We start from the raw sequence: 8,917 nt of genomic DNA on the forward strand, positions 1-8,917 counted from the left end.
TAGTCCCCGAGGGTCTCTACAGCCCAAGGGATAAGTACTTCGTTACTAGCTTGAAAATACGGATGTATATTTAACTGCTGGGATAAAATTTAGAAATTCATTTCAAAATTAAAGATTATCTCCCTCATGTAGAGCTTATATCCTTGGACGAATTTGGCTCCAGTTTTTGGCACTCTAGTTTTCCTTTTAGCTCTTACAAGTTTATTGTTATTTCGAATTTCCAAAATTTCAGCTTCAGCATTACTGAAGAGATATTATTCGTCGAAATGCGCTTCTGGTGCTTCAAAATTGGTACCGTATAAGTTTTACATATAGAACCTTTGCTTTTTCCATAAGGCAGACTTTTAATTCACATTTAGGAATATCTGTCACAAAACTTCCGTAGACGTATTTAATCTTATTTAGAAACATTTTCGTTGTTTTATTAATGAACGCAATTCCATATGGATGAATGTGTGGGCTTTTTTGTGATTACTTACAAATTAAAAATATTATGTATATCAAGTATAAATAATTTCACTAACCTGCAATCCTAACTTTCTTACACATACCATTACACAAATGTATATCATTTGATATCCTGTCGTTTACACTTATTCACAAATAAATCATTATTCAGGAATTGATGTAATTTTGAGTTATCAAATTAATTTACTATAAAATAGTGTACGCTTCTCAAAAGAATTTGTAAAGAAATATAGTTTACCGACAGAAACTAGACCACTGCCTGTGTCCTGATCGATGTTTATAGGGCATATCATATAATGACCTCGGTCTGCTACAAAATAATCGTGAATAAACAATACCTAACCCAATCACCCACCCCAAGTGTTCTACGGAAGAGTATCAGCCACGTGGCAGTACTGTTAATTCATTGTAAATTGAAATCTATTGTGGAAAAACAGGTATGCAGCGCAGGTGTCAGATCACCTGATGAAGGACGTGAATAGTTATGTTAGTACAGGTGAATCTACGAATATCTTGAAAATGACATTAAATGTGACACAAATGGGTTTTTATCTTAGCGGTATATCTGACTTCATGAGCGGTTAGCCGAAATCCGTAAATCTACCTGCATTGTGACACATTACTATCAAGACTTATTGTTTTGAAAAGAACTGTATTGATATTAAATATTTTAACATAATTGCATTAAACTTTTTGGTTTGCGCCTGTGCATTTTTGTGCATCAATTATAAAGGGCAGGTAATGCACTCATAAGCAATGCATTGTTTTCGATGGAAATTTTTATCAAACATAGATGTTAACGGCAAACTAACAACCTAATCTTATGATAAAATTCAGCTTCTCCATCGACTAGTGATCTTTCAAGTATGATAAAACCTTGATTTAGTTCACACTACACAACCGTATGAAGCAATATTCCATTATCACCTGCATATAGTGCGTATGTTTCTCAAATGATTCAACATGAAATAGCATAATCTGCGTAAGATCAGCTTCTGAATAGACGTTAAAGGGGTTTCAACAGTTTTGTTTAAAGTCAGCATCTCACAAATTGTACGGTCATTATACATGTAGATCACTGTTCGTTATCTTCACCTTGCATGTAGCCATCTGATTTATAAATACAACCTTTGATTAAGTCGTATGTGGTCTGATGAGTTCCATGATAATTGTTAGGCAGTTATTTACATACTAATTTCCAGTACATATTACTTCGTTTACCTAATCAAGATGTAGGGCTCACGGTGGATGCGATCAGTGATCACAAACAGTAATGAATACACAGTATTCCAATCCATCATCAGCATAGTCACAATGAATGATCTGACATTTAGATAATCTAAAAGCATAAACTTTACATTTACATCTCATATTATGTTATATATTTTATTGAAAGTGGATATTAACGGCAAACTAACAACTCAACTTTATGATACACGGGATGATTAAGCTTCTCCATCATCAACTTATATTATCTTACATTAAACAGATCTCAAATGCTGTCTAATGTGCTTCAAACAGATTGCTAGGCGTTCGTGGTACACTGATTTTGACAACGGATAACTCCGTCTACCTGATCTGGATATAGGGCTCACGGCGGGTGTGACCGGTCGACAGGAGTGCTTACCCCTCCTAGGCATCTCTCCGGTGGTCCGTGAGAGATATAACCACAAAATGCAGGTGAAAATGAAATATTACTATAGAAATGTCGAATCGAAGATTGACGAATGTCTTGTGTGCAGTGCAATATACAGTATTGCAAATGTTTTCTTAATTTCTTGCATGTTGCAGCCTTGCGATCATAAACGGAGAATAGACTTTAGTGAATAACATACATGATTTGTATACCTGGTATATTTTCAAACTTTTGGGTCTCCCTCGCGTAATTCGTTGAAGTTTTCACTCATACTTAAACTTTACAACTGAATATGAAATAACGTTGATAAGCAGCATTACAGAATAAATTTTGAAATAGGCATGCAGCGATTGGACCACCAGTAGCTATAGAGAACCCTTTTTCGATGGTCATCAAAGATTTTCAAATGCTTTCAAATTGTGGCGTTAGATTTGGGGCAATGAAGATATGTTTACCCGTCATTCCAAAATTTGATACCGTTTCGGCAGAATAAATGTAACTTGTTTACTTCTAGATTTAAATCTACAACGGGTCATTATAAGTTTATATCATCATGTAATCGATGATCTGTGCTAAGCTGCCACCTAGTTTTATATTCACCCCGGTTAGAAAAGGATAATCATATTTCATTTCACTTTAGTTGTTACTTGTAAATCAGATCAACAACAGGAATATCAACTTTTATGAAAATATCGAAGTTTCGGTATCAATGAAGTGTCCTGCACTATCGGATCAGTGAGAACGTCAATAGGATACAGTCATTTGACGTAAATCTAAGTGAGCCAGACATGATACGCACTGTACTTGAAATTATATATATATATATATATATATATATATATATATATATATATATATATGATAGAAAAGGACAAGTTTATTTCATTCCACTTGAGTTGGAACCTTGAATTTATCTTAAAAATAAATTTGCAGGTATGAAAAATGTCAACTTTGTTTTAAATAGCAAAGATTTCACGTATTGACTGAAAGTATTTTTTTATCAATCATACATCGACATCATTCTCATAAATTCCATGAAGAATTCAAAATGAAGAATAAGGCAAACATGGAGCGTTATATACAGCAGAAGTAGGACCGGGTACCAGGTGCTTGGAAGAGAAAGCATCCCATTTTGACTGGTCACCCGCTGTGCGCCCTATAGTATGATTAGTTTATGCAGTAATTCGTTACATTTATGTAAAGAACAGCCTAAGAATTCTTGATATTCTAATTGTATTCTTAATTATTGCATGTTGCAGCCTGGATATTATATTCGCAGAATGGACATAAGTGAATAATAAATAGCTGGTATATTTGCAATCTTTAAGGTCTGCCAAGCAAATTTGTTAGCTCTTTACACATACATGTACTTAAGATTTACAACTGAGTGTGAAATAAAGTTGATTAGTACTGTTAAAGAATAAACGTCCTCATATAATAATATGGATGCAGTAGATATTGTCTAACCAATAAATAGAGAATCCCTTTCTGATGGTCATCACCCCCCATGGACATGTCTCAATGGATCTGATCGCGGTCTTCAAATGTTTTCAAATTTGGGTTTTTTTATTTAGAAGAACGATATATACTCAACCACCAGTCCTGAATTTAATACATTATGATGTTTTGACTGCTTTGATAGAATGCTTATTAATTGTTTACATGATAGATGTAAATATTCAACAGGTTATTATCAGTTTACACAATCAAGTAAACAGTGATATCTGTAAACCCACCACCTAGCTTTATCCTCACTCCGGGGACATGCACGATTCATTTCACCTGGGTTAAACCTTTAATTTATTACTAAAACAGATTAATAATTATCGTAAATGTCAACTTTTACTAAATATCGAAACTTCGACGACAATGGAATTCTTGCCATGCTGTGTCTTGCTTCACGATCACCGATGATGGATATGGGATACAGTTTATTGGTGTCAATACAAAATTCACACTGCGTTTGAAATATATTTATACTAAATATAAAGATGCACTCACCCATATATATATATATATCTATATATATATATATATATATATATGTGTGTGTGTGTGTGTGTGTGTGTTTCTGTGTGTATGTGTGTGTGTGTGTGTGTGTGTATGTATGTATGTATGTATGTATGTAGGGGTACGTGTTTGCCCAACTATCTATTTTGTATTGCTTGCAGGAGTTATGAGATTGATCACTGTTCGTTATCTTCATCTTGCATATATATATATATATATATATATATACATGTATATATATATATATATATATATATATATATATATATATATATAAAAGCACAAAAACCCAACAACACCCTACTTTCTTAAAGTGTCGGATCTGAGAAGATACAAGGCCAGTAAAGAAATTTATAAAAGCACTGAAAAGGCCACGACACTGTTGGTTATTTAAAACTCAAATTTTCGACGCAACCCGCGTCTTTATCAAGAGACATAAATTACATAAACAAATAACACACAAAAACGACAAGTATCGATAAACTACATTGGTGAGAAGAGTGATACACTATTGTACTGAGTGATAAAAATGGTGGTGGTTACGTTGTAAAGCGTGTTTACTGACTATGGTTTAGAGAGTTTGTACCATGGTCGGGTCGGGATGAAAATAAAATTATTCTTGAAAAATTACAGAAATCAGAAAAATTTAGAGGGAAATCTTACAAAACAATGTGATTATGGAATAAAATGGTGGGAAGATAATGATATGGAGTGATTAAGTTCAAAACAATATTAGGTAGTCCGTACCATTGATGATTCGGATATGGTGAACAGCGAAAAATAATGATTGCCAGAAGAACACGATTAAACAACAAAGTCAATCAAAGGACACTGATCTAGCATTAAAATCAACAATCGAATAGGTGAATGGGAGAGAAGTCTAATATATATATATATATATTAAAAGAAATAGAATAAACAGTACACAAAGTTAAAAATTTAACGCAAGCGCTTTCATTTTATAATCCTCAGGCGTTACATTTTAAAATAGTTTTGAAATGGTTTGACGTCATAAAGGCGTCCTAACATTTCACGTACATAACGACGTCATAAACGAATGAAGGGAAAAGGATTTTACGTTAAGCATATTATGACGTCATAGATAATAACAGTAAACATATTTTACAGTAAGCTATTGAGAGCCGGTTTTAAGGTAGAGACCGATAGCAACCACGTGATCAGTAAAAATCGTGTATTTTCACGTGAAATTATTTTTCGGAATTCCGTACATCGCCATAGAGTAGTTGAAAAACAAAAAGGGGTTCCGAAAGTACAAGTTGCTGTGACTGAATCGATGATTGAGAGGGTCGTCTCGACGAAAGATATAGAAATTTGGCCATAGTTTAGATTAGGAATACGTCAATGTAATAATAGTGGACTAAATGTTTCGTCCGTGCAGAATGGCACTTTTTACCTCACGAAATTCACCACCATGCATAGCTGCGCTACGTAAACAAAGTTGTTGATGTAGCGTGATCGTGGTGTCCGAGTGCTGCGAGTTTCAATACTGTTTATGTAGTCATTGAGAGTTTAAACAAAGTTTCTTCTGAGAAGAGGAATTCGATGGATGCATTCAACGTGGACAACGAAATCATAATTTCGTTTGGTAAGAGAGAAAAAATGGCAAATTGAATTTGTATTCAACCCACTTTTCCTCTGCTATTTCACAACGCGATTTTATAATAACATCTATAAACGCACAATTTGGAGCTGTTTCATTTTTTGTGCATTTATGTATTCCATATGTGCCCAAAATATAACTCCTACATGTGCATGTAATTGTAAATGGATGTCATGTATATGCCAGATTTGAAAAAAAAATAGGGCTCTCACAAGTTTGGGGGGGGGGGGGGGGGGTGTTGCACTAAAATTCTATTTTGGTATAAATGATAGTACTTCTAGTATCTTGAAATTTCATTGACCTAAGAGATATCTCAAATCTGGGGTTTCATGTTTCATGCAAGCATGTAGGTCTACAAAACTTTATTTAAAATATTTGTAAAATCACAAGCCCCCCTCATAGGCAAATAAATGTATTGTATGAAAATAAGATATGGATGTCCTTCTCTTGACCCACACTCCGTAAAGGAGACAGGTCTGATAAATCTAGAGTTGACTTGTTTTGATATTATTAGAATGAACTGGCAGTTTATGAAAACATATCTGTCATCTCATATTGTAATATGATAATTATGATGTTTATTCACCTCATTAAGGACCCGGGGGTGGGAGGGTATGTACAGTTTAAATAGAAGGTAACTATAACAATATGAAATAAATAGCAATCATGCAGATGTACTACTACTGCAAGAGTTCACATTGCTGCACTGCACACATTTAACATACATGTAGTGTTACATATGTAATACTGATTTCAGACAAGATTTTAAAAATTAACATAATAAAATACATGTTATGTGTGTAATTTTCAATATATCAGCATTTTAAAGTTCACTAAACATGCATTGAGACACACGATTTTAAAATTGACATTGTCTGACACAGTATAATTAATGATTAATACTGACTGTGCAAATATTAATTATGATGATTTTTTTTCTAAGCATCATCCTAAGGACAAGTGCAAGTTGAAATGGGCTTCCAGCCAACAACTTCAACAGCAATTTGCCATGAAAATCAGCAAGAAAGGTACAATATTTTCTATCTTAGTAAGATAGAATTTTTCATTTTAACACCAGACATTTATAAAGACAATTCTTAGTATATTAGATATTCATCTTTTTTTCAATATTTGAATATACAGAATATATTTTTTATAACAGGTACTTCATTTACATTGATGATGTCATATCCCCTGGACCCCACAACTTCACAGGTTACAGAGAAAATTCAAGAACTTCTGCAAAATGTGGGACTTGGATAGAATCAATAATGTATTTGTGAGCCCAGAGCAATGGATATATTGTGCAACATACTAAAGTGTGAATTTAATGGAAAACAAGTACATGTACTCATGTATTACATGTCTTTTTTAAAGACAATAATATTGTATAAATATAGAGGAAGTGTCATTGTTGATTATTCTAAGTTTTTGATATATCAAAATCAGAAAACATTTCTAAATGAAAGTAAAATACCAATTTTATAACTTTAATCAATGTGTTTGAATTTCTCATTTTCTAACCCCCCCCCCGTTACACACACTCAGTGCATATATACTGCCAAACGCTCAGCATCAGGTGTGAATGTCACTGGTCCTCGGAGATGACCATCAAAACGGATGCCCAGTGTCACAGTAGATGTGGCACGCTAAAGAACCCTCCTGCTCAATGGCCGTAAGCGCCGAGCAAAGGCCTAAATTTAAAGCCGTTCACCGGTCTTGGTAACGTCTCCATATGAGTAAAAAATTCTCGAGAGAGACGTTAAACAAGATACAATCAATCCATGGGTCGATTGGGTGGAAATCTTTCCATTGATATTAAATATAAAGTTGTTATTTAAACATATTTGGTGCACTATGCTGTATAATCATATCAATTTCTTATAATAGGTAATCGTGTCTGGTTATTATAAAAAAAAATGTATGAAAAATAACTAAATATTAATGCAATCATTGTGAGTGCAAAAAGGTCAATCGCAAGAGCACATACATAAATGCATTGGCGGATATAGTGGATGGGGTGGGGGCAACCGGCGCGAGCCCCCCTAAAATTTTCAAGTTTAAAGTAAATCGTGGTCTCTTGTTTAGAGAAATATATACGATAAAAGAATCCATAATTTCCTCCACTCTCAGAGAAATAAATGTCTGACAAAATCTTTTGATTTATTGAATTACTTTTAGTGGGAGAACGGCTACTTTTTCCAAAAACCCTTAAAATTTGCGTTATTTTATTAATTTCACCTTATTAAAAATGACAGAAAATAATAAAAATGACTACATAGGAGACATATTTTAAGCCCTAAAAAATCTGTAAAATCCAGGAGTTTCTGGGGAATCGCCCCCCCCCCCCCCCTTTCAAGGCGGCCCCCAGACCCCTGCCTCATACAGTTGCACCCCCCTCCCAACTTCAATTCCTGATCCGCCCCTGAAATAGCTTATAGAAACCTTCTTATTGTCATGTTCAATTTTCAAAGAGGTAATTTGGGAATGCTTAAACATTCTAAGTTATAAAAAGGTCAGTAGTTTATCTCTGCTGGCTGAATCTTTCTTCTCAATGCACCGAGTGCATATTCATGACGTCTATGTTCCTGCTCATTCTTTCTCCTCCATACCATGCAGTATATTAAAGGGGTTGGGATGTAATGGAGACATTTGTTTTAACAAATATAAATTGTATTTCAATTTTTTGTGGGGATTTTTATTTGAGAAAACTCTTAATATTAATCATCAAATATGATGACGTATGATAAATCTATATTCTGAGTGTAAGTGCACAAAGGTCAACAACGAGAATAAGCTAAAATTTGAAATGCATACTTTCTGTATTATATTTATTAATTTAAAAAAGGTATTACAAAGAATCTTCGAATTTCAGCAAGCTGTTTTTGATGGATTGTTTACAACATCTTTTAATAACCCTTTTTCTTACGAAAATGTGTAGTTTGTTAAAAGGGGGTGGGGTTAGGAATTTTTTGCTAGTTCCATATTGAACCCCATTATGGTGTATAATTTTTTTCATATATTTTACTTACTAATAGACTGACCACTTAATGAAATAAAATAAGAAATTTGATGGGTAATTTTTTTGCAGCTTAAGCAAAGGTATGACCCTGTGTGCAAATAGTGTGCACTGTTTTAAGGTAATTGGCCAATGTAGCTCTGTTGAAGTAATGTTGTTGCAT

General features: G+C 33.7%; 1 long non-coding RNA gene across 1 annotated transcript; it reads left to right on the forward strand.

Moving 5' to 3' along the window:
• The first annotated feature begins 5,262 nt into the window (after positions 1 to 5,262).
• LOC130050970 (uncharacterized) lies at positions 5,263 to 7,178 on the forward strand. The gene is made up of 3 exons (XR_008799352.1): positions 5,263 to 5,720; positions 6,679 to 6,763; positions 6,898 to 7,178. It is a non-coding gene; the product is annotated as an uncharacterized LOC130050970 (long non-coding RNA).
• Positions 7,179 to 8,917: the final 1,739 nt, after the last annotated feature.

This window comes from Ostrea edulis, chromosome 10 (assembly GCF_947568905.1).
Source record: "Ostrea edulis chromosome 10, xbOstEdul1.1, whole genome shotgun sequence".
In the NCBI taxonomy this organism is placed as follows: Eukaryota; Metazoa; Mollusca; class Bivalvia; order Ostreida; family Ostreidae; genus Ostrea; species Ostrea edulis.